Source organism: Vulpes vulpes, chromosome 3 (genome assembly GCF_048418805.1).
Source record: "Vulpes vulpes isolate BD-2025 chromosome 3, VulVul3, whole genome shotgun sequence".
In the NCBI taxonomy this organism is placed as follows: domain Eukaryota; kingdom Metazoa; phylum Chordata; class Mammalia; order Carnivora; family Canidae; genus Vulpes; species Vulpes vulpes.
The window spans coordinates 47,901,570-47,926,266 of NC_132782.1; the positions used below are offsets into that span (position 1 = coordinate 47,901,570).

General features: G+C 41.6%; 2 long non-coding RNA genes across 2 annotated transcripts in view; one reads left to right on the forward strand and one right to left on the reverse strand.

The window, feature by feature from the left end:
- Nucleotides 1–24,697, forward strand: part of LOC140598214 (uncharacterized) — a 106,733-nt gene that overhangs the window by 46,465 nt on the left and 35,571 nt on the right. The window lies entirely within an intron of this gene.
- Nucleotides 19,149–23,742, reverse strand: LOC140598213 (uncharacterized). The gene is made up of 3 exons (XR_012000397.1): nucleotides 23,625–23,742; nucleotides 21,583–21,733; nucleotides 19,149–19,812 (listed from the first exon to the last, which is right to left on the reverse strand). It is a non-coding gene; the product is annotated as an uncharacterized lncRNA (long non-coding RNA).

Consider the following 24,697-nt stretch of genomic DNA (forward strand, 5'->3'; position numbering starts at 1 on the left):
TGGAATGGGGGAAAACTAAGGGAAAACCTTGTGCTGTTGGATTTGAATGGAAGATATTGAAAAAACATATGTGTGTGTGTGTGTGTGTGTGTATATGTGTGTGTTCTAGTATGTACACTGAAAAGACCTAGAAACAAGGAGACACACTTGTAGAGAGGAGCATACCTAGAGCTCAGATCATGATTTCTGAATACCATTCTTCCTTCTTGAAAAAGAAACGATACTTTGGGGAAATGAGTGATTCCATGTCAAGGACAGAGAAAATACAACATAAGCCTGGAAATTTCTGTTGTTTCAGACAGTAAGAAAAAGCTCAAAGACTAATGGGGTCATATCAAAAAGCACAGCTCGAAGGGGCTCCCACAGCCCAAATCTGACAATGTGAGCATCAAAAATCACGGCAGTAGTGGGTGGTAATCACTGGATACAGAAATTTATGAGGATATTATGATAATAAATAAATAAGAAAGAGAAAGGGGAAAGAGAAGAGAAAGCTTTTCTTTATAGAATTCCAGATAATAAATTTAAAGCCAATTATAAAATCATTTTGAAATCTCTGATCTAATAATTGTGTGAAAGGGTGTTAGGAAACAATATTCACATGGTCTCAAACAGTATCATTCATCACAGATTAATTATTAAATCCAAAGGGGAAAAGTATCTTTCTGAGATATCTGGCCAACAACCTTAACCAAGTGATCAAATTTTGTATTGTGAATAGTGAGGAACCCAGTATAAACCCAGCATTATGTTCCTCTTGATATGATGTAACAAGAAGTACACAATGTTACCTACAGAATGTTTTTGCCAAAATCCTTTAGTCTGGATCTAATCATAAGGAAATAAGCTAATCCAGAACAAGAAAACTGGACTTTTAAAGAAAATCAGTATCTTAAAAAGTAAAAATAAGGCAAGGAGACTGTTTTAAAATAAAAGTCTTGGGACATCTGGGTGGCTCAGTGGTTGAGTGTCTGCCTTCTCCTCAGGGTGTGATCCTAGGGTCCTGGAATCGAGCCCGCATCGGGCTCCCTGCATGGAGTCGGCTTCTCCCTCTGCCTGTGTCTCTGCCTCTCTCTCTGTGTGTGTCTCTCATGAATAAATAAATAAATCTTAAAAAAATAAAAGAAAACATTCTTTTAAAGATATATGGCAGTTAAAGAGACTACTGTAAAAAGTTTTTCAGAGACAGGGAAATTTGCATATGGGCTCTATACTAGATATATTATTGAACTAAAATTAATTTTCTGTGAGGAAGGGGAAATAGGAAATTGTTTCATTTTGCAAGATGAAAGAGTTTTGGAAATCTGTTGTACAAAGTACATATAGTCAACACTACTGAACTGTACACTTAGAAATGATTAAAATGGTAAATTTTATGTTTTTTACAGTAATTTAAAAAAATGTTAAATCCTTAAATGGTCTACATAAGGACATATATAAGAAAATACATGTTGAAATATTTAGGGATCAAATGTCAGGCTATCTGCAACTTTCTTTCAAGTGGTTTAGTGGGAAAAAAATGTGTGTGTTCTTGGGTATGTGTGTTGAAAGAAAGATGAGTAAGCAGTAAAATGTTAACAAATGTTGAATCTAGATGATGACTATCCAGATGTTTATTATTCTACTCTGCCCGCTTTTCTATAAATTTGAAAACTGTCTAACTAAATATTTGGGGAAAAAAAGGCAATTACTCAAAACTGTATCCTGTTTTGATTTCCATTTCTTTCATAAGTCAGGTTGAATATTTTTCCTTGTGTTGATTTACCAATCTTCATTTTATTTATGTGACAGGTCTGATATGACCCTTTATTCTTCAGTGAAGTTTTAATTATTTCTTGCCTACTTACATAAGCACTTTGTGGATATAGACATTAAAACCCTAAGCCATATAACTACAAATATCTTTTTCTCAGACTATTTTCCTTTAATGTTAGAGATCCTGAGTCTAGTCTGCGTCCTCTTCTCTCTGCGCTTTTCTCTGAGTAATCTTACTTAGTCCCACAGCTATATAGATCATCTATATGCTAATGATTTCTAATTTTAGATCTATAACCATGAGCTTTCCAGTGTTTTCCAGCAACACCCCAAGGACAATACCAGACATTGGTTTTTAAATACCACTTCCAACTAAAAGAAACCAAGGTTCCTTGGAGAAATTGGCGATTCCATGGAAAAAGTAGGAAAAGCCTAGAAAATCTTGTATCAGAAAGCAAGGAAGGATTCAAAGAACAATGGAAACCTATCAAAAGGACACAAGAACCAATTATGGCTGATTCTAGGACAATTAGAGCATCAAATAAATAATGATAGCAATGGCATAAAATAAGACTACATGAGTCTACACGATATAAATCAGGAACTGGCTTTTTAGATTTTTAGGTTTGATGAGTCATGCAGTCTCTGACACAACTGTTCAGTTCTGCTACTGTAGCACAAAAGGAGCCGTAGATAATATATAAATGAATTAATGGCTATATTCCAATAAAACTTTATTTACAAAAATAGACAGCAGGCTGGATATGGCCCATGGGTCACAGTTCTCCTACCTCTGCATCTAAATAAATGAATAAATAAACAGAAGGGAAAGCTCTCATCACAATAAAATGTCAACTAGTAAACATAGAAGGAATAATGGAGTTAAAAATCTCAATGTGGCAACCATCATAGTAATAATTAATTCAGGCAAAAAACATCAATAGATGCTAAAGATAGTGCCTGAAAGAAAGAAAAGAAATAGATTATTTATAAAGTTGCAAAGTAGTTCCATATAAAGTTAATTACAAAGGTAAGAGGAATATCTTTACAGTGAGAAATCTGCAGACACAAGTAATGGACATCATTTGCCACCTGATAGGATGCACTGAGGAAAACACAGCATCATTCCTCTGATATTCCTGCCAAAGATTTATAATTTGGGTCTAAACATGAGGAAATGTTAGACAAGTGTAAGAGAAGGACACTAAGAGTGAGTTAGAGTGATGTGGGGGTTGATCAAGGAGAAAGATACACTCACAGGGTGGTGTAGCACACAAGCTTTATTGGATGACACTTTGACAGATTTTCATGTGAGGGAAGTCCCTCATGGAATGATGCTGTCCACAGACTACCCTGTGGGGACCACTATCTGGAAGGGGAGGAGAACAAGGGAACTCCCAGGAAGAGGGGCATTAGAGGGGGGCTTAATGTTTAGGTGATGTTGCATGATTGGGTATCTCTCAGTCAGAGAGATCTGAAGAAGAGCAGTAGCCTGGGGTCTTTTATATCTACAGAATTTATATTATTTATGGTTGGCAGATGTTGAGTGTAATTTCCCAGGGTATGCAAAGTAGGCTGTCTACATAGCTAAAATCCTGCTTATTTGAGGCTATGTTGAAAGAGCTGGATATGTAAATATTTGAGTTTGGCATCAGCGGGCTTTTGAAGTTCCAGCCTGCTATGTCCTTAAAACATAGGACGTATGGTGGAAAGTTTTGGGAATTGTGCCAGGGCCAATCTTGGGGATGGACACTGCTTTTGGAGTGCAGTTAAGATTACAGTGGTGGAAACATTCTGATCAGAAAAAAACAAACTTCCCTAGAGACAGCATGGATACAATAGATTCTTGTGTGACAAAGTATTTTTTAACAGACAGAACATGTATTTTCTTCTCTTCAAGTTCTAATTTTTAGATGCAATAGTACTTATGAATTAGTGTGGGTTGCAGCAATTGCTCATAGTAGCTGAAGAATATTTTTCAATTTGGTATAATTCGTATTACTCTTAAATCTGTATGTATATGCATATTTATCTGTGTATATGTGTATCTGTATGCATGTATATGAAACTTAAATACATGAAGCATGAAGCATGATATGGATTCCCTGCATTAGCAGTTAGACATTTTTGAATGCTAACATTGCAAATTATGATTTAAAAAAGATTAAATAATATTTTATTGATTCTTCAAGAAATTAAATTCTTGAAATCTGATTTCAAGAAATTAAACAAAATTTAGTTTCATTTAAATCTTATTACTTAAAAATTGATATTTGTTAACAGAAGGCATGTAGCCTTCTGATTTAATAGATAATTAATGAGTAACTTATTTGCAGTATTATGAATAATTTTGATTTTTTGCATCTTATATTTACTTTACATTTTGATGAAAATATATACAAATTTTGACCACTTTGAATATGCTTATATTTTACTTTTTAATACATTAAATCTTTACTATTGATGGAACATGAATTAAGAAGACTTCTTTTTTTAAAAGATTTTATTTATTTATTCATGAGAGAGACAGAGAGAGAGGCAGAGACACAGGCAGAGGGAGAAGCAGGATCCTTTCAGGGAGCCCCATGTGAGACTCAATCCTGGATGCCGGGATCACACCCTGAGCCTAAGGCAGATGCTCAACTGCTGAGTTACCTAAGCATCCTGAATTAAGAGAACTCTTCAGTATTAAACATCATTAGTGATTTTGCTAAAGTAAAGGCACAAATAAACTATGGAATAAATACATAATACCTTATGAATTGGTTAGCTCTTTATTTTATTCATCCAAATATTTCTGGCACATCCACAAAATGTCTAGACTTATGCAATAATAATTAAAACTAGTATCCTTGATGCTTTATCAATTTTCAGTCATATTGGGATCCCTGGGTGGCGCAGCGGTTTGGCGCCTGCCTTTGGCCCAGGGCGCGATCCTGGAGACCCGGGATCGAATCCCACGTCGGGCTCCCGGTGCATGGAGCCTGCTTCTCCCTCTGCCTGTGTCTCTGCCTCTCTCTCTCTCTCTGTGACTATCATAAATAAATAAAAATTTAAAAAAAAAATTAAAAAAAAAATAAATTAAAAAAAAATTTTCAGTCATATTAAAAACATAGATTTACATATATTTTTTATTGTCATTATGGCATTTAATTTGTCAAGGTCAGTAGACAGAATATATTTTGTTTTATAGTTTGTCATCTTGAATTATAAATTCTGATTATTTAGACAGTGATATATGAGCCGCCATTTGTAATATTGATCCATGCTCCACAATTGCTAGGGTCTGGCCTGGGTTGGGGAACACTTTGTATTCTACTGACTTTAGGAAAACAAAGAATAAAGAGCATTATCCCAGTGGGGCAATAATTTATGTAAGGTTAAATCTGTATATGTTCTGTCTCTTTTTATAATAAATTATAATTTTTGTCTCTTATATTTTCTGAGAAGGTTAAAAAAATCTTTGAGGTATTCAAGTAGACTGCAAAAGGTTTTTGTGAATCTCCCAGCACTATAACCTTTAACCATGAGCCTATAGCATCCACAAAGCTTGTAAAATGTGCTTGTTATAGAAGATGGTATCTATTAGAGTATTTCTGAACACTGAGTTGCTTACTTGAACTGTACACAAACTCACTCCTGTGGTGTCATTACCTGAAAAAAGAAAATATAAGAGGAAGCATTGGTCTGGGGAAAGAGGACTGGTTAAGGTGAAGTAAATTCATTTTGTGCTTTTTGAATTTTAGGACATATGAAAGCCCGATGGGTGCTTGCTTTTCTTAAGCTTATGAAGGGAGTGGGAGGGGGAGATTTAGATTTAGGACCTGGTTGAATTCAAGAGATGAAGGCCAGGCATTAGTGCCGGGAGAGACTGCAGGGTTAAAAGAGGAAGAGTCCAAGGCTCGAGGCCTACAGGCAACTCTAAGAAGTAGAGGAATGAATAGGAGAAGAGCTGGTAAAGCAGGCCAAGAAAACACAGTCAGAAGAGAAAGAAAACCCAGGGAAATAGGGTGTTGCAGAGGCAAAGAAGAGGAGTTTCATAAAAGAGTGATCAATCATTTTGGCTGTGACCAGGTACCAAGGAGAATGGGGGCTGAAAATAAGCTCCTGCAGGATGGAATGAGAGGGGATGGGAAATGGTAGTTTCAAGGGCTGGTGGAAACAGAAGCGAGATTGCAATGGTTGAGGGTGAAGGTATTAATAAGTGGTATATCACTTTTTAAGAGGGTGACGATGAAATGGAGGAAGCCTGAGTGGGAAGCACAATACAGGGAAGGGGGGACTCGTTTCTCTCCATCTCCCCTGACCTCCCTTCCTCCCTTCCTTCTTTCCTTCTTAGGGTGAGGAAGCTTTAGGCAAGTTTGTAGACTACAGAGTGGAGAAGAATAGGACTAAAGCTACAAGAGGGAATATAATCAATGCCTTGAAATTCTGAAAGAGGCAGGAGGGATGAGATAAAAAAAGCTAGGGGAGTTAATTTATCTGACAACAGAATTGCGAAATGTCTTCTTTTGAGGCAGGAAGCAGAAGTAGAAAGGATGATTAAAGAAAGATATGTTTGGAGATGTAGAGGATGAAAGCAGAAGCTTGTTCCCAAGGGGTGGCTTCCACTTCTTGAGAAATGTTAGAAGCTCAAAATGTCAGATGCCTAATTTCCTAGCCTCCCTGCAGCCAGGGTATCAGGACATGTAGTAGGTGCTGCCCATCAGGCACACCTCTTGCCACTTCCCTTAGACCCAGGTCCTCCTCCTCCCCCAGCCTTGTGCCTCAGAGCACCCACATTTTGGAAAGCCTTACTCAAAATTTTCCAAGTCCCCCTCTGTTGCTTGTGACTGGTTAGTGCTGTTCAGGAGTGGTGTCCCGAGCCTAGACATGAACCTACATGGGTTTTGTTTCTGTTTCTTCCCGTTGGAGGTATTTTCTACCTTTTCCTTCATGATCGTGGTTGATGAGAGTCTGTGAAGTGCCATTAGCAGTAGGAGCAGTGGTTCTAATGCACTGTCCATGGAGAATGTACATGGGATCAGTCTGTACAGTTGTTCTCAGCAGCTAAGGCAGTGGGGTCTTTGGATTAGGATGGCTTTGGGTGTTGCAGGGCTTACTTTATGGGCATGTGGGCTATATAGGCCACAAATGCCCTGAACGTAAAAGGACCTCACACTTGTTTTAATGTTTGGCCATCGCTCTCTTAAAATTCTTAATAATTTTGAATGGGGGACCTGCATATTGTATAACTGGTCCTGCAGCATTGATCTCACTAAAGATTTGACTGTTGATCCTGACTGAGTAATCTAAACCTACTCTTGCACCCAAATCTGGACATTTGGTGAGTTACTTAATACTAATGATGTGCCAGTAAACATTTAACAACCAGCTCTTTGAGTAAAAACAAACGGACCAACAAATCAGCTGCCTTGCAGATTTGCCAATTCCCAGGGTGTAAATGTACTCACCATTGCTGTGTTCAAGCTACCAACATGATGCTCCTGAACACTGAGTTGGGAAGAGATATACAATAGCACTGCTATATGGTATTTCTATCATACAGATGCAATTCATGTAATGACTTCAATAGTATAGATGTTAATAAAAATGTAAAATAATTAGGAGCTGTTGTGTTTTGAGTTGACTTTTGACCTTTGTTCTTTTTTAAACAATTATTTTATTTCCTTATTCATGAGAGACACAGAGAGAGGCAGAGACACAGGCAGAGGGAAATCAGGCTCCCCATGGGGAAGTCCGATGCGGAACTCAAACCCAGGACCCTGGGATCATGACCTGAGCTGAAGGCAGATGCTCAACCATTGAGCCACCCAGGCGTCCCTAAACTTTGCTCTTGATATAATTTATTTAATTGTAAGTTTATATAATCTAATTTTTAAATAATGGTTGTGTTTAATAAATAACTCACAAAATTCTTGAAATTCTCCTTTTGATGAATTACTTTTCAATTTAAGTCAATCAGAGTTGGTTTCTGCTGTTTGCAACTAAGAACTTTGAGTGACAGGAGCAAGAATTATTAAATTCTTGTGCACAGGACAGTTAGAGAATTACCTCACTTGAAACAGGAAATAGGTGGCAAAGCAAGAGGCTAACATCTTGAACCATGAGATCACATAGTTCTTGGCCTATTTGTGATCCCATGGAGACTGGACTGGCCAAAGGAGAGTGAAGGAAGTTATCACCAAGTGAGGGCAGTCCCAATGCCGTGTATTACGTGGCTATGTGTTAAATTCCAGGGTTCACACTGTAACTGCTTCAAAACCTTGGAGATGGGTGAGGCCAGTTCTGGGTAGGACAGTCAAGAACATTTTAAGAAATCAGATTTGAGCTGCCTTTGAAATAGAGGCAAAGTTTGATAAATCTTGGCTCCCATTTATAAATGTGGGAATATCTTGAAACCCAGCTGCCCTGAAAAAAGCATACTCTTGTCAACTAATAAGCAGTGGTTTTTGTTTTCTTTGTTTTTGTTTTGTTCTGTTTTGTTTTTGGCATAGAAACCTCAGGAATATAAAAATATGGGTGAGGAAAGTTGGAGAAATCCAAATTTATCCTTTCCCATGAAATCCCTGTTATATCAGCCACATAATCTCAGTTAAGAATTTCCGATCCTAAATGATGGATTCTCCTTGAGCAGCCATGCCATGAGGCACAGTCCATGTTATTTAGATGAGACAGGGTATAGGAAAGTGCTGAAGAAGGCCTTGAATGGACAAAAGACCATGGTCACAGTCATCAGTGTTTAATTCTAATAACTATGGACTGATTGTGCTCCCCCCCCTTCATAATTGAAGCTTTAATTCCCAAAGTGACTGTATTTGGAGGTTGGGCTTTTAGGGGGCAATTAGGGTTAAATGAGGTCATAAAGATGGGGTCCTAATCCAATAATAGCAGTGGCCTTATAAGAAGAGGAAGAGAGGGGTATCTCCCTCTCATCAAACACACACACTGAGGAAAGGCCATGTGAACACACAGAGAGGGGGCAGCAGTCTAAAAGCCAAGAAGAGAGCCCTTACCAGAACCCAACCATGCTGGCACCCTGATTTCAGATGTCCAGATTCCAGAACTGTGAGAAAATACATTTCTGTTGTTTCAACCAGCGGGTCTGTGGTATGTTGACATGATACCCCAACCCAACTAAGGCACAAAACAGAAGGAAAAGCAGCAGCCATGTTATTATTCTGTTGATAGCTTTCATTCTGCTGTAATATTTGACCAACTGCTTGAGCAATGAGCCTCCTGCAAGCTTATATTTCTTCCTCAGTGAGGCATGGAAAATTTTTTCACACACCACAACTCAACCTAAATTTTAACTTGCCAATTAAGAGCCTGGTGATCTCTCCCATTTAAAATAATCTCCTTTGGGGACGCCTGGGTGGCTTAGCAGTTGAGCATCTGCCTTCAGCTCAGGGCGTGATCCTGGAGTCCTGGGATCCAGTCCCGCGTCGGGCTCCCTGCATGGAGCCTGCTTCTCCCTCTGCCTATGTCTCTGCCTCTCCCTCTCTGTGTCTCTCATGAATGGATAAATAAAATCTTAAAAAAAAAAATCTCCTTTGGAAGACTCTGTCTCCTTCAGATATAAGTGCATGATTTATCTGATTACCTCCTGCTTTAAAATATACCTGGGGTTTATTTTAATCAGGGACAGAAAGGTGATAGATGCAGAGACAACTTCCTTGATAGAAAAGTTTATCTTCTTACAATTCCCAAGAGGAGGGAGCACACCATAGCACTCAGGTCACATGAGAGAAGCATGAGGGCTGGTCAGGAGGCAGGAAGAGTGAGAGGAAAAACAGGCTAGAGGATTTACTGTGATTTTCATGGGAAGGAATGGGCAAGGTAGGGTAGATTCACTGAACGGGGTTAGGATTGGATAGTTGGAATGATTATGGCAGGCCCCGGCTATAGAGGCAGTCCCTAGTTGTCTGGTACCTGGCCTGGGGTGGAAGGGCAGGGGAGGATTAGGTTGAAGTGTGAAAATTAAACAGAAGAGATAATTAAGGATGTGGACTCTGGACTGGTTGGTTTGCATATAAAAGGTACACTTAGAGACAAGTTGTACTGTCTCTAGGAATTCACTAGTCCTGGGAGGTGCAGTTTCTCCAAGATTAGCAAGACACTCCCACCACCACCACCACCACCACCATCAAGATGTCAAAGCATTAAAAAACAAACAAACAAATCATAAATGTGATGGTTAGTTTCATGTGTCAACTTGATTGAGCCATAGAATGCTCAGATACTTGGTCAAACATTATTTGGGGTATGTCCGTGGGGGTGTTTCCAAGTGAGATCTACATTTGACTAGGTAGACTAAGTGGAGCAGATTGCCCTTCCTAATGTGTGTGGGCCTCATTCAATCAGTTGAAAGCCTAACAAGAACAAAAAGGTCAACTCTCCATCAAGTAAAAGGGAATTCCTCCTGTCTGAGTGCCTTTGAGCTGGATATATATATATATATATATATATATATACACACACACACATATTTATTTATTTATTTATTTATTTATTTATTTATTTATTTATTTATTTATTTTTTGCCTTCAGACTCAAACTGAAACATCAGCTCTTCCTGGGTCTCAAGCCTGCTGGCTTTTAGATTGAAACTATACCATCAACTCTTGGTGTCTCCACTAAAGATCTTGGAACTTCCATAATCATGTGACCCAACTCATTATAATAGATTTCTTTCCTCTGCATCCTTGGTGGTCTCTGTTACTAGTAGTCTACACAGGACAAGCTCTAGGCTGATGCATGGAGGGAGCAACCTGCCCCATGGAGTCTTCTGAACATCATGCTGGCACATGCTTGAAGCCTCTGTCTTAGCCATTTGCCTCTAGTTCTGCAGTCCCAAAACATTGTGACTTTTGTACCAAATCCAGCTTCCGCCAGGGATTATTGAAAATCTCTGTCCAGATATACAGTGTAGATATGAGCAAGAACCAGAATGTATTGGCTTAATATCTTAGAATATAATTTGTCTTCTGGGTCCTTTCTCCTTCAGCTAAGGCTATGTTGAAGGGTAGGCACACATAGCCAGCCAGTCGAAAGGGTCAGCTAAACAAACCAACAAACAAACAAAAGGGTAAGCTGAGGTTCTAAATGACTTGTTGCTCCAATTTGCAAAAGACAGGTACTTAGGTGGATATTAGTTGTAAAAAAAAACATTGTCTGAAGTCTCTGGAGAGATAAATGTCTAAAAGAATGAACAGATACATTACCTGAGACTGTTCTTAATGGAGCAAGGTATTTATTTGGTCCAATTGGAGTGCTTAAAGTCAAAATAAAATTATGGGCAGACCACGTTGTTTGGGCTCTTGCCAAATCACACCTCAGGCAGGGATTCTGCTTTTCTGGAAGATGTCAATTTGCTAAGGTCACCTGTTTCAGTAGAAAGCAGGAAAAGGTGGTGGCAACATATAAGAACCTTAACTTATGAGGTTCAGGTTTAAATCCCTGATGGGGAAGGAAAAATATGTGTTGTTCCTAGAGCCCTCCTGATTTTTAAAAGAAAGAGAATGACTTAGTTTCTGTTTATAGTTTGTGTAATGAAAATCTATTTTTATTTACTCTTTCAGGTTCCATCCCTCCCTTCATTTCTTCTTGGAGTTTTATTTACTCACTCAGGTTCCATTTCATTCACCTTCATTTCTTCTTGGAGTTTCCATTGAATGCATCCTCAGAGAGACAGTTAAAAAGGCCCCCTGTTCTCCCCAGCCAAGGATGGGAGTGGGGGGCAGTCAGGCCGGCAGACTCTCCTCTACCCATGCTGTGAAAAATGCAGCAGGGTGGGGGATGCATAGTGCTGGGGTGGGAGTACAATCTAAAATAGGGTGGTCAAGAATGGCCTCCCTGAGATTTAAGACTTGCCTGATGCTGTCTCCCAAAATAAACCTTGTTCCACCCACATAGTCTTTCCCATCTCAGTTGATGGCATCTCCAACATTTCAGGTGTGCAGGCAAAAAGCAAGCAAACAAAAATGAACAACAGCCTGGAATAATCCCTCTCACTTGCTCATACCCTACATCTGATCAGTTATCATATCTTGTTTTCCTTTGAAATAAATCCAGAATCAGACCATTCTTCAGCACCTGCACAGCTACCAGACTGACCCAAGCCACCACCATCTTGCGCCTGGAGGATTGTAACAGCCTTCTATATGCTCTCCCTGCCCTGCTCTTGCTCCCTAGAGTCTAGCCTCAACACCACAGCTAGAGTAACCTCCACACATAGAAGTCAGTTGATGTTACTCCTTTCTCAAACTCTTCTGGTGGCTCCCCATCACTCGGAGAAAGGGCAGTCTTGCCACCATGGCCTGCAAAATCCTAAATGACTCGGTTGTGTTCAGGAGCATATCTTTGGTCATGTTCTCCTGGCCTTCTTTTATTCCTCAGGTCTTCATGTACTTCAGGGCCCTTGCAAGCACTGTTCCAAACTTTTGGGTTATTCTTCTCCCAGATATATGGCTCAACTTCTTGATGTCTTTTTTTTTTTTTCCTCCAGTCTCATCCAGCTGTGCAGGCACAGGCAGAGGAGATAAAGTTGAATTGAGATTGATCATAGAATTTAAACTGGATAAAGAAACAAGAGGAAGGGAAAAGGAGGCTATGGGACAAGTATGAGGTAAGAGGGCAGATGGATTATCAGTCCAGCTGAGATACCAGAAAGACTGAAATGGAAAGACCTGGTGGGGGGCGGGGCAGGAGGTGTCACAGAGTAGACTAGGGAGGCTGTGGCTGTTGCTAATGACATGACTGGAATAGAAGATGCCTCTGGATGTGTTAGCCAAAGTGGGGGGGTGTAGGGAGGCAGGAGCATTGGATGAGAAGAAAAACTGAGAGGCCAGCTTTGGGAGGATCATCTGAGTGGGTGTTGAAATCATCAAGAATTAAGGCAGGAGCAGAGTTGGAGAAAGCAACAGTGAGCCAGCAGCGATCATCTCCAGGGTCTCAGGGGCAGACCCCAGAGCTGGTAGAAGACTGAACAAGGAGACTCATGGCTGTTCCCACCTGGTGACCTGAGACTGAAAGTTGTGGGAGGATGGCGGGAAGTGAGGGAGGCCACCTCCAGGGGCATGAGGGCTGTGAGGAGGGAAGTAGCTACCACAAGGGAGTGTTGCAGGGGAGCAGCGTCCTCAGGGAACAGCAAGGTTTCCTGAGAGCAAGGTGAAGGCTGCCTGTAGAGAAGAGGCTGGGATACTGGGAGTTATTTCTGGGGACTGTGAGTTTCCTAAAGACCCAGGGGAAGGCTTCGGGAGTTTGGGAATGGCCGCTCAGGGCAGAAAAGGGAGGTGACCTGGAGTCCTGGGTTCTTGTGGAGGCCACAAAAACAGGATAAAGGACATAATGAGTAATGGTGGTAAAAACCTAAGTTCCTTCCACTAGTTGAAACTGGAGGGAAAAAAAAATGTGTTTTTTTTTTTAAATTTTGCAGCTGGAATGACTCAGCAAATCAACTGGTAGACTGCTATTGTGAACGAAAGTAACTTTTTAAAAGTTTGTTTTTTAAAAATGTAAAAGCAATACATGTTCATGCTAAAAAATAATTCAAATAATTTAGAAAAGGGGAAATCCAAAAATAAGAATTCCTCCTCCCCCTCCCAGTTCTACTCGCAGTGGTAGCTACTATCAACAGTTTCTCCGGCATTCTTTCGGGCATTTTCTATACACATGAAAGTATCTACAGCATGTAGCTTTTAAGCACTTGAATCCTTACAAATAGATGGGAGCATTACTGCTTTACAGCTTGATTTAGCCCCTTAGCAATAGACTTGATAACATTTTCCATTTCCATATGTAAATTATACCATTCAGCTGCATACTATTTTATTATATATGACCTGTGTAATCAGTCCCCTATTGCTGGACATGTTTTTGTTTGTTTGTTTGTTTGTTTTCCAGTTTCTAGTGTTTTTTGTTTTTTTGCCTTATAGACAATTGTTGCCCATGACCATCCTTGAACATAAATCTTTACTTCCAGTTTTATCTGAAAGTACAGAACGGCTGTAATATCTAACTATGTGCACACTACTAGTATTTAATCCTAGTAATATTTTACCATAATTGCTTTAAATTAACTTTACTAGGTACCCCCACCTTGCTTTTCAAAGAAGTTGTGCTGAGTTCTACTCTCACCAGCAATTATAAGCATTCCCATTTCCCCACATCTTTAACAACACGGTATTTTCAGACTTTTGTCTTGCCAGTCTGCTGGGTAGGAAATGGTATTGTGTTGCTTTATTTTCATTTTCCTGAGTTTCAAAACCTTCTAATGTTTCTCAGCCATTTGGGTTTCCTTCTTTATGAATAACCTCCCCTTCAAATTTGTCTTTTTTTAAAATAAATTTATTTTTTATTGGTGTCCAATTTGTCAACATACAGAATAACACCCAGTGCTCATCCCATCAAGTGCCCACCTCAGTGCCCACCACCCAGTCACCCCCACCTCCCCTTCCACCACCCCTAGTTCGTTTCCCAGAGTTAGGAGTCTTTCATGTTCTGTCTCCCTTTCTGATATTTCCCACTTATTTTTTCTCCTTTCCCCTTTATTCCCTTTCACTATTTTTTATATTCCCCAAATGAATGAGACCATATAATTTTTGTCCTTGATTCTTCTTGGTTACCTGCTCTTTCCAAAGGATGTGGGATTAATTTGCCAAGTTCTGTGGAAAAACCTTTGTTGAGCTTTGTAGCTATAGCTCTTTGCATTCTTTTTTTTTTTCTTCCCATGATTGCTATAGAGATGACACTGTATAGCCTTAAATTTGCATAGCCTTTCTAGAGTTCACTCTGAAGCAGGATCTCATGGAATGGATGAGTGAAGACTGGAGCCGTGTAGGCTGGGATGAGATCTCAGCTTCAGCATACACCAGTTCTATGGCCCAGGACAACTTAAACTGGTATATTACCTATTCATAGGGCTGTTGTAAGGATTCAAGTGCTTAATGCAGAGTCTGGTACATGGTACCCAATAAATATTTGAGAAAGATCATTCTGGTTACTACTTCAGTAGGGGAGTAATAATATATATCTCCATCCTTTTGATGTTATCTAAGGAATATGCAGACCTAACAATTCTAAATCGATTTCTCTTTTTGATTCATCCTAGAAAGTTAGAAAACAGGTTACTTATGATAGTTATCTACTAATAAAGAACTATCCCCACCTGCTGGCCATACTCACAAATGAAATACAAAGGTCTTGCAAGCGCGGTTGTTGAGGAAGTCTTTCATTTTGTAGTTACTGTGACTTGTAGCAATCTTTGCAGCAGGGAGCACCCGGCTCTTCTCCCACTTCCACACTCACACACACTCTCCAACAAACTAGCACCTCATCACACAGTGCTGGCTAACTGTTGGCACATGGATCCATCTAAGTGAGGTAAATATTTCTTTTCGGTTTAGAATTTAGATTTGTCTTAGATGCAGCCTGGACATGTTTTCCTTTTTGCTAGATTGGTTATTTCATAGGGTTGGTCTTCCACGTCTTGAATCTTTGTCCCAAGATGGGGACTGCATCTAATGTTTCTCTTTTTTCCTTCTTGGGACTAATTGAAGTCACCTTTAGAACCACTAGACATGGCATATAACTAAAACACATTACTAACTCCATTAATGTTCAACAGGAAAGAAAGTATCTCTTAATTGGCTATTCTACTTTTTAATTGGTCGAAGATGTTCCAAGAAGAGCTAATAAATGAGCTGCTGGGGAGAGCTGTAATTAAGTTCTGCTTGGAACAAAACCATTTCAGACTGAATCACGAAGGCCATGCTAGAAATTGGCTTTTGAGTCTGGAACCATCTGAGATCAGTACATTTCATGAGAGCTTTTCTTGAGGTACAAGAAAGTGGCCACTCAGACTCTGCTTTCCAGGGCGAGGGTACGGGGGTCCCACTGTTATGGGTCACAGGGGGATGGCTTAGTCCAGTGACTCGGGTCAGAATGACTGGAGAGGGAGCAAAGAGCAGCAGTAGTGGCCTGTGCAGAGAAAGACCCGAGATCCTGCCCTTGGGTTTGTAGGTAATGCATGTCAGCTGGACTGCCCTCTTCCATCTTCTTGCCACTAGGGTGACCCGCTGGACTCATTCTGAGCAGGCCGGGAGGGTACAAGCTTCCTCAGCCATCCAAATAAATCCATTTCCCATTTTCCTTTCACTGTGGCCTCACTGTGTGACTACTCCCAAGGGACTCCTGAGGAGCCATCCCATGTCCTCATTGTCATTCTCACCCCTAACCACAGCTCTCTCCTGCCACCTACGAACCCTCTCACTGTCTCCTCTCCTACTTCTCCCAAATCCCTCTGCTATTCCCTTGCCAACCAGCTGCATCTCCTTTCACTCTATACTGCCCTCTGCACCTCCACGATTGATTGATTGATCGTTCCTGTTCACTCTTTCCCTCCTCAGGATCTCTTTCCCAGGCTTTCGTAATGTCTTCATGCTGCTTTTTGTCCATTTATGACACATCCTAATTTTTTATTACTTCTTTCCCCTCTGTGATACTGTAATACTTTGTTCGAGTTTCTAACATAGCCCCCAATCACAGCATCCCATCATTTATTGTGTCTGGATCCTTCTAGTCCAGCCCTAGTTGTCTTAGATAGCAGGGACTGTCTTCCTCATTGTATCCCCAGCTCCGAGCAAAGCCCCTGGTGCAGACTAGGCGCTCAGTTTGCTGAACGAACGAGTTGTTCTGTTCTTTCAAATCTTACTTGTTGCACAAGTTTGCTCTGATGTTTATTTTCCCCCAATTTCATCCGTGACTAAAGACTCTTTTAACTTTTTCATTTAAAAGTACTTTGAGACTTCCAAAAAAAGTTGTAAAACCAGTACCAAAAATTCCCATACACTCTTCAATTATATTACGCAACCCTAGTGCATCTCCCTTAACCACAGTAAGTTGTTCAACACCAGAAAATAAACATCAATAGAATACAATTAATCTATAGACCTTAATCAAATTTGTCAATTGTCCCATAATGCCTTTTTTTCTGAACCAGAGTCCAAATCCAGGATCACACATGACATTAGGTTGCCGTATCTTCTTTATCTCCTTTAATCTGGGACAATTCTTAACGTCTTTCTTTGTCTCTCGTGACCTTAAAATGTTTGAAGGGCATGGGCCAGTATTTCCATAGAATGATCTCCAAATGGGGTTTGTGCAGTGTTTCCTCTTGATCATCTTTGGGTTTTACATTTTTGCCGAGAATACTCTTCTCAGTGTATCATAGTAGAGGGTATGTGATGCATGTGCACCATTACTGATCATGTAAGCTTTAATCACTTGGCTAAGGTGGGCCTGGTGGGTTTCTCCACCCTAAGGTTATAGTTTTTCCTTTGTAATTATGAATTATCATGTAGGAATATATCAATATGCTGGTTCTCATTAAACTGTCCACTGATTTTAGTATCCTTTGATGATTCTGGACTGCTATGATCATTACTGTGGTATTTTCCAAATGGTGGTTTCTATTTCCAAAGTTTTAAATAGGGCCAGGTAAAATGTCTTGCCCATGGTGAATCATTCAGGATGCAACCCCAGAAATGACTCTAAAGCATTCTCCAAGTGAGCCTGAGCATTTAACGGATCACTTGGGACCACAGATCTCTCTACACAGTTTTAGTCTATGGACTGTTCCTTCACTTTTCTCTCCCTGCCAACCCCCAAATCTCCTATTTGTAGATACAAATTGGCTCTCCTGATGAGTGGTGGTGTTCCTGATGAGACACCAAGAAGGGCTATCACAAGTAAATTGATCACAACTTAATTATTAATTCATGCCCCTAAAGTACATACTGTGGAGATTAATGCTCTAAGCCAAAAGATCCTTGGCTCATTTTTAGAACCACTGTCTTAAAGGAGAGCTGCATAGACTGATATCAAGGTGGCATACAATAGACCAAGACCTACTGTCTTTGGGAGAAATGTTTCCCAATCCATTTGGAGCTGTGTCATGAAATTGATGACCTTGGGGATTTTTTTTTTTTTTTTTTAAGCATTCAGGAAGAGTTACTGAGTTTGGGGAAGGAGCTGGATGTTGTATGAAATTAAGGAACATTACCACTGTGGATCCTTCACAATATGCCTATTAGTTTCCATTAGTTCCTTCAGTATAGCATGTTTATAGTCTAGGAAAATTTTCGGATCCATAGATAGTGTGTCTGAAGAGAGAACATTTTTCTTTTGCTATGTTTGCAAGAGTTAGTTTTCAATGCAACCAAACTTAGGTTACTAATTCTCTGGTTAAAGATATCAAAGTGGTGCAGATCTGCAGGGTTTTATGGGACTGCAAAGCAGACCACCAAATATTCTTGGTTACATGAGGACTCCTTGGGATAAACAAGTAGGTGGGCACTGGGGTTTACAGACAGGATTGAAATGAAGACAAAGGGACACCTGGGTGGCTCAGCGGTTGAGCCTCTACCTTCCGCCCAGGGTGTGATCCCGGGGTCCCAGGATCGTGTCCCACATCGGGTTCCCTGCATGAAGCCTGCTTCTCCCTCTGCCTGTGTCTCTGCCTCTCCCCTGGGTCTCTTATGAATAAATAAAATCTTAAAAAAAAAAAAAAAGAAATGAAGACAAAGATAATGACTGTCTCAGGACCTGGGGTCCTTTGGCCACTGAAGAGAGTGGAGAAGGGCACAGAAGGAAGAGACAAAGAAATGGCCCTGTTTCTAGATGTAGTATCAGGGCCAGAGAAGGAGTCTCTTAATTAAAATCCCTCTTTCCCCTAAACCAAGGGATTACAAAGGGAAATAAACAAGACCAAAAGGCCAGAGTTTGGCTGAAAGACATGTGACACTTGGGGACCAGTTATTCCCCCCTGCTTTCTCCTCTGTGGAAGCACTGTTGGCAGCAGCTAAGGATGGTGTGTGTCATCTGGAACCTATGGGCGATGTGGCAGGGGCTGGCAGCAGCCCCAGGGGGACATTTATGGAATCAGGAAGAGTTCAATGCCAGTAACAAATGGAGTAGGGACTGGAAATTAATTCCTGCTGTGCTTAGAACCCATGTCTGTGATTTGCCCCCACAGTTGGTTTAGCCCAGGGAAACAAAGGTCACATTGCCCCTATAGTTGGTTTAGCCCAGGGAAACAAAGGTTACATTCATGAATAAATTAAAAGCAAGAGATATTTCTTCTTTTTTTTGCGGGGGGTGGGGGAGGGATTCCTTAATCCTGATCATAGTATCTTTTGAAATCTGTAAGAAAAAAAAAAAATCTTCCCTAGGGTGGGAACAGGAAAAGCTTTATGTTCAAATGGCAGTCCCAAGTGAACTTTTCAGAACGCTTTACGAATAAACTGCTGAAATACTCTACCATAACACAAAAGCTGTTTGTCATGAGAATCATCTCCTAAACAGAGGCCTTCTTTGGAGCCATAGGACTGTGTTTAGTGTTTCATAACTCATATATCTCTCTGGTCAGCAGCTGAAGATGCCCTTTCTGAGATTAGTTCTGTCCAAAGGGATGGCACTGTGTAGGAATGAAGCCACATTTCTCTTGTTTCTTAATTGGGTCTCTGAGACAAATGTCTTATGTCATGGCTCTGAGCTGCTAGCTAACAAGGTCCCTTTAAAGCTTGGTTTCACCCAGCTGGGTTCTCTGAGAGACTAGCCACAGGGGATGCTTGGACATACATATCACTCTTGGACACAGTGAACTTGAAAAAAGCAGGGGGCAGTTGGGATACTGAGATGGGCATTTGTAGTTGGAGAGGAGGATGAGGAAGTCTTATCCTCATCCATCACTAAGCAATGTAGACTCGGGGGCACAGCTCTACACAAAGGTCATATCCCAGAGAATTGATTGGTGGGGATTTTCACAGTACCGCAGGGAAACATTTTGCTCAGGACCTGTGTGAATTTTACCAGTCATATCTGTCTACGGACCTGGCCTGACTTTGGGGCACTTGAAGAGGACTCAGAGACCTGGGCTGCAGGAAGGGGTAGTGACTGAGCACATGTTGAGGCGATTTTTATTAGTTGCATTAATATTTCTTGTGTAGGAATCATTAGTTACACAGTCCCAAAGGATCCATCCTCTTCTGGAAAGCCCTGGGAACACATCAGGAGGAGAAGATAGAGCTAAATAGCCTTTCACTGAACGTTTTTCATTCATCCATTCAACTATTCATGCAGTTGTTCAATGAGTATTCATCAAATGCCTAGTAAGTGGCAAGCTCTGCACTGGGTGCCAAGAATGACAGCAGTGAACAAGACAGACGAGGCTCCTGCCCTTAGGGAACATTTCAATGAGATACATTCTAGATATTAAGCATTACAAAGGAAATAAGAAAGGTTAATGCAACAGAAAGTGCTTGGAGTCTGAGGAGGGCTGCCTTAGCTAGGGAAGGTTTCCCATAGTCAGAATGGCAGGTTGGAGTTCACTGTATCAAAACCGGAGGAATGAGAATTCGAGGCAATGGGACCCCCTCATGCAAAATCCCATGGTAAGCCTGTGTTTGCAAACAGAAAGAAGGACAGAGCTCAGAGAGTGAAAGTGGGGTGGGCTGAGATGAATCTAGGTAAGGTCAGAGAGGCAGGCAGAGGCAGGGTCCTGGAGGGTCTTGTTCTGCTGTCATCCAGGTCAGGCTTTAAATGTTCTCTTCCATAGAAACCTTGGTTTCATCGAAAGTCCAAGAGAGTAGCAGGGTGGACAAGGCTCTGCACACTCCCCTTAAGTCCCCACTTCAAACCGATGTGTCTCCTTCCCTTTATCAGTTTTGCACATTCAAATTCTGCATAGGATTTAGCCTCTCAGAGGTTTCAAAGCTGTGCAGATGAAAGATGGCCAGAAGTTCTTTCACTTCCCCCATCAAGAGGTGGAGTTTATTTACCCAGCTCTTAATTTAGGTGGCTCCCATGACTGCTTGAGCAAAGAATGTGATAGAAGTAAGGCTGCACCAGCCTTCAAGATGACTGGCAGCTTCCACTTCTCCTTTGACAAGTGGGCTCTTGGGGCCTCAGCTGCCATCTAAGAAGCCCTACTTTGCTGAAGAGACCAGGTGGCAGTGAACCAAAGAACCAGCCAAACAGTAGACCTGAGGCAGGAACACATGCCTCCAGGTGAGCTGCTCCAGCCAGCCCCCAGCCATCTGAGCCGTCCCAGGGGACATGAAGACACTGTCCAGACATTCGGCCTCCAGCAGACATCATGTGAAGCAGAGACCAGTCAACCCTCCTTGTCTTGTTGCAGACCTCAGAATTGTGTTCAAAATGAAACACTATTTTATTCTACTACATTTACTGGTGGTTTGTTACACAGCAATAGAACACTGAAGCAAAGGCTTAAACAGAATTTGAAAACCACCCCACCAGCAAAATCAATGGTCTTACAAGGAATTCAAACAGCTTATATCTCACACCAGGAAGGGTGGAGTATAGTGGACAGGACAAGAACTTTGGAGTAAGATGGTCTTGGGATTGAATCGTGACATAATTTAGATTCTTTGCTTCTTCATTCCTTTTTTTTTTTTTTTTTGAGATTTATTTATTTGAAAGAGAGAGATATATAGAGAGAGTGAGCAGGGCAGAGAGGAAGAGAGTCTTAAGCACTCCACGCTGAGCGCAGAGCCCCATGTGGGGCTTAATCTCACCAATCTGAGATCATGACGGGAGCCAAAACCAAGAGTTGGACATTTAACCAACTGTGGCACCAGGCACCCAGCCCCTGCTTCTTCACTTCTAAAATGTAAATAACAATGCATGTCTTAGAGATTTAAAATCAGACACTCTGTGTTAAGAGCTTGGCACATAATAAGAGCTCAAAAAATTATAACTATTGCATGGTCATCAGGGCCCAGGCTGCTGGCTTGGGAAGCCTACCTGGTGTGGCCGAAGTCCTTTCCCAGGGAGAGTCCATGTGAAATCACAATGCACATGGCAGCAGGAGCGGGTGGGGTAACCAAGCTCACTGGCAGATTCCCTTATATGTTAAGGTGTTACGTGGACACAGAACTTCCACCCTGAATTGGAACTGAGGACAAAGTCAAAGCATAAGCACTACTATGGCTTTAACATCTCTAACACTTGCTAACCTACCTTCCTGCCTTTTTGCTTTCATTTTAGCACAGAGAGCTTGATGAAACATATAACCTTAGGTTTAGAGTACTTGGCAGGCTGCAGTATATCTAAGATTAACATTGTTCGATATCATTGTTTAGTTTTCATTGTACTTAGTTTTTGGCCTATTTCTAGCTTCCACCCCCCACCCCGACCCTGCACACCTGGACAAAAAGATTTCCTAGGAGACAAAGGGAAAGAAGTAAATCAATTTAAAGTGGAGTGAGATAAGAAATGATACAGGTGGCACAAGATGTGGCAAGAAGGTCACAGACGCAAAGGCCACCGCAGTGAACATCCCCACACTTTGTCTGTGGGCCCTACTTTAGGTTGTCACAGTCAAGAAAAGCTGAGAAGTCCATCATGTGGGTGTGCTCTCCCCCTGTGGCCCCCTGAGGCCCATTCTCACCACAGCCCTGCTGAACCCAGAGGGGTCAGCCTGGATGGCAGGAGGGGATGCCAGGTTCATGGTTGATGCTTCAACACAGCTCTTGGCGTGCAGGCGATGGCCTCTTGGTTTCTGAGCTCTGTTGAGAGCCACGATGGCCCATGAGCCACTGCAGCTGCCCCGGGACTCCTGCCCGGGCAGTTCTGTTGGCTCAGCTCTCTCTGACCTTCCCCCCTGTCTGCAGCTCTAGCTTCCCTAATGCGCTCAGCACTTTTCACTGTTCTGTGATAGTCTCAGAGGGCATGGAGATGAGAGCTTTGCTGAAAATGTGCATCTTCTGCAGAAAAGGGCCACAGAACACTTAGAGAGGAAAGGACAAAAGGATCAAAGTGGTTTTGGAACAGAAGAGGGAAGGAGAGACTATAAAATTTGAATGAAGTGCCTGGAAAAAAGAAGCAGGAGGAGGGAGATGGCTTTGTTCGGTGTTTAGAGCTAAGGGGGGAGACAGAACAAGAGCAGGGATGGAGAATTTTATTTTAAGGGCTGCTTAAAAACTAGAAATGTTAATGTCACTCTAATCAAAGCATCAAAACTTACCATGGGGGAAGAAAAAACTACCATGGTGTTGATCTGGAAGCAAATGTATGTAGCATTTTTGTCACTGACCCAGTGTTTCTCCATGGCTTCTTCTTCTTTTTTTTTTTTTTCTCTTTCTCTCTCTCCATGGCTTCTTTGTCCTCCCAAGTATCTGCTCTCTGTTACCTCCTTAGTGAGGCCTTCCGGGATCACACAGTCAAAACCACTGCCCTCCAGTCTCTCTGGCTCTGATCCACTGCATTTTTCTTCAACACACTTACCACTACATGGAGTATTACTTGGTCACTTATTTACTATCATTCTCTCCCTGTTAGGTAGCAACTCCATAAATGCAGAAACTGTGCCTGTCTCTTTGTATCCCCAGTTCTCCTGGCATGGACGAGGCACCCATTAACATACGGTTTGGGAGAATGAATTCCAACTAGGTAAGGTTTATGAAGCCCCTAATATGTGCAAGACAATACGAGAAATAAAAGATGAGTCAGGTATGAATTTTGCCCTTGAGAAACTGCTGATAATCACTACCAGTTTTAGAGAATGAAATCATGCCAGGTACCTTATACATACTGTGTTGTTTTATCTTTGATAACCAGGGGTGACAGTTAATGTAAACATATTTAACAACAGGTATTGTAGACATACACCTATCTCAGTACCATGAACGAGAACTCAGCGACATTAAATAACACTGCAAAGGTCTGAGACCCAGGAAATGGCAGAGCCAGAATTTGAATGAAGGTGTGGCTGACTTCAGTGCACATTCTAACCCCACTCTAGGAGTACCTATTGTCCTACTTGTAAATATGTATTGGGCACCTACCGTGTGCACCAAAATAAAATGATCTCCACCATCACAGAGTTGCAGGTCTCATGGGAGAGCTGAGGACTTTGGGTCCAGATAGCCCCTGCCGTGGCCAGCCAGCCTCTTCTCCCTCCACCATTTTGGCTCTAACAGGTGGTAGGGGCAAAGTCCGAATAAACAGAAAGAAGGGAGGAGGGCAGAGGGGGAGGGGGAGTGCTGGGAAAACACAGGGCTCTGAGGACATTTGCAGAAGTCCAGAGAACAAGCAGAGTCTGAGGCTGGGTCCTTGGACAGCTGCTGTGTTCCATAGGGCCACCTGCCTGCTCACCTTTCTAAGTGACCTCTGCCCTGGGGGTGCCTGGCCCGGGGTGGCAGCGGACAAGATTCTCCCTGAAGACGGTTTCACGGGCCCAGTAGCAGAATCTGAAGTTCATCTCAGATGATGGCTGATACAAACAATACCACCACACTAAAGGGAAAACCGGGCCCTGAGCTGTGCACTGACTATAGCGCTTGGGCCATGCATATGGGACTGTAGCACATACCTGACATGCAGGTGCAGCCTTCCTGGTTCACTTGAGAGGAAATGGGTCACTTTCCCATCTAAACTCCTCTCCGCTGTTGCAATGGTCTGGGTGTCACATTTTCAAGTTCCTGGTTGCAAGATGGAGGACAGCCTCCTGACTCATGTCCAACTTTACTGGAGCAGCAGCAACAGCGATGAACTTTTAATAGGCCAAACCACTGAGAGTTCAGGTTGGTTTTGTTGAAGCAGCCCCTGTTAATTACTATACTAATATGTCTCCCTGAGGCCCTCTGCATTTCTTGCTGAGTCTGTAATAATCACTGTAAATCACATCTGTCAAACCCTCTCAGTGTTAGCAGGGTTCGCCTTAAGCTTCCATGGGCTTGGCTCATGGCACAATTTTCTCCTGGAGTTGCTGTTGAGAAAGTAATGATAGAATGAAATCTGCTTCTTTCCCTCAGTGGTGTGGCACAAAACTACTCAGTAGCTTCTAGTAACATAGGCCTAGAATTTCTAAATATCATCTGGGTAAGTAGATAGTAAGTTTTGTATCTTTTGTATATGT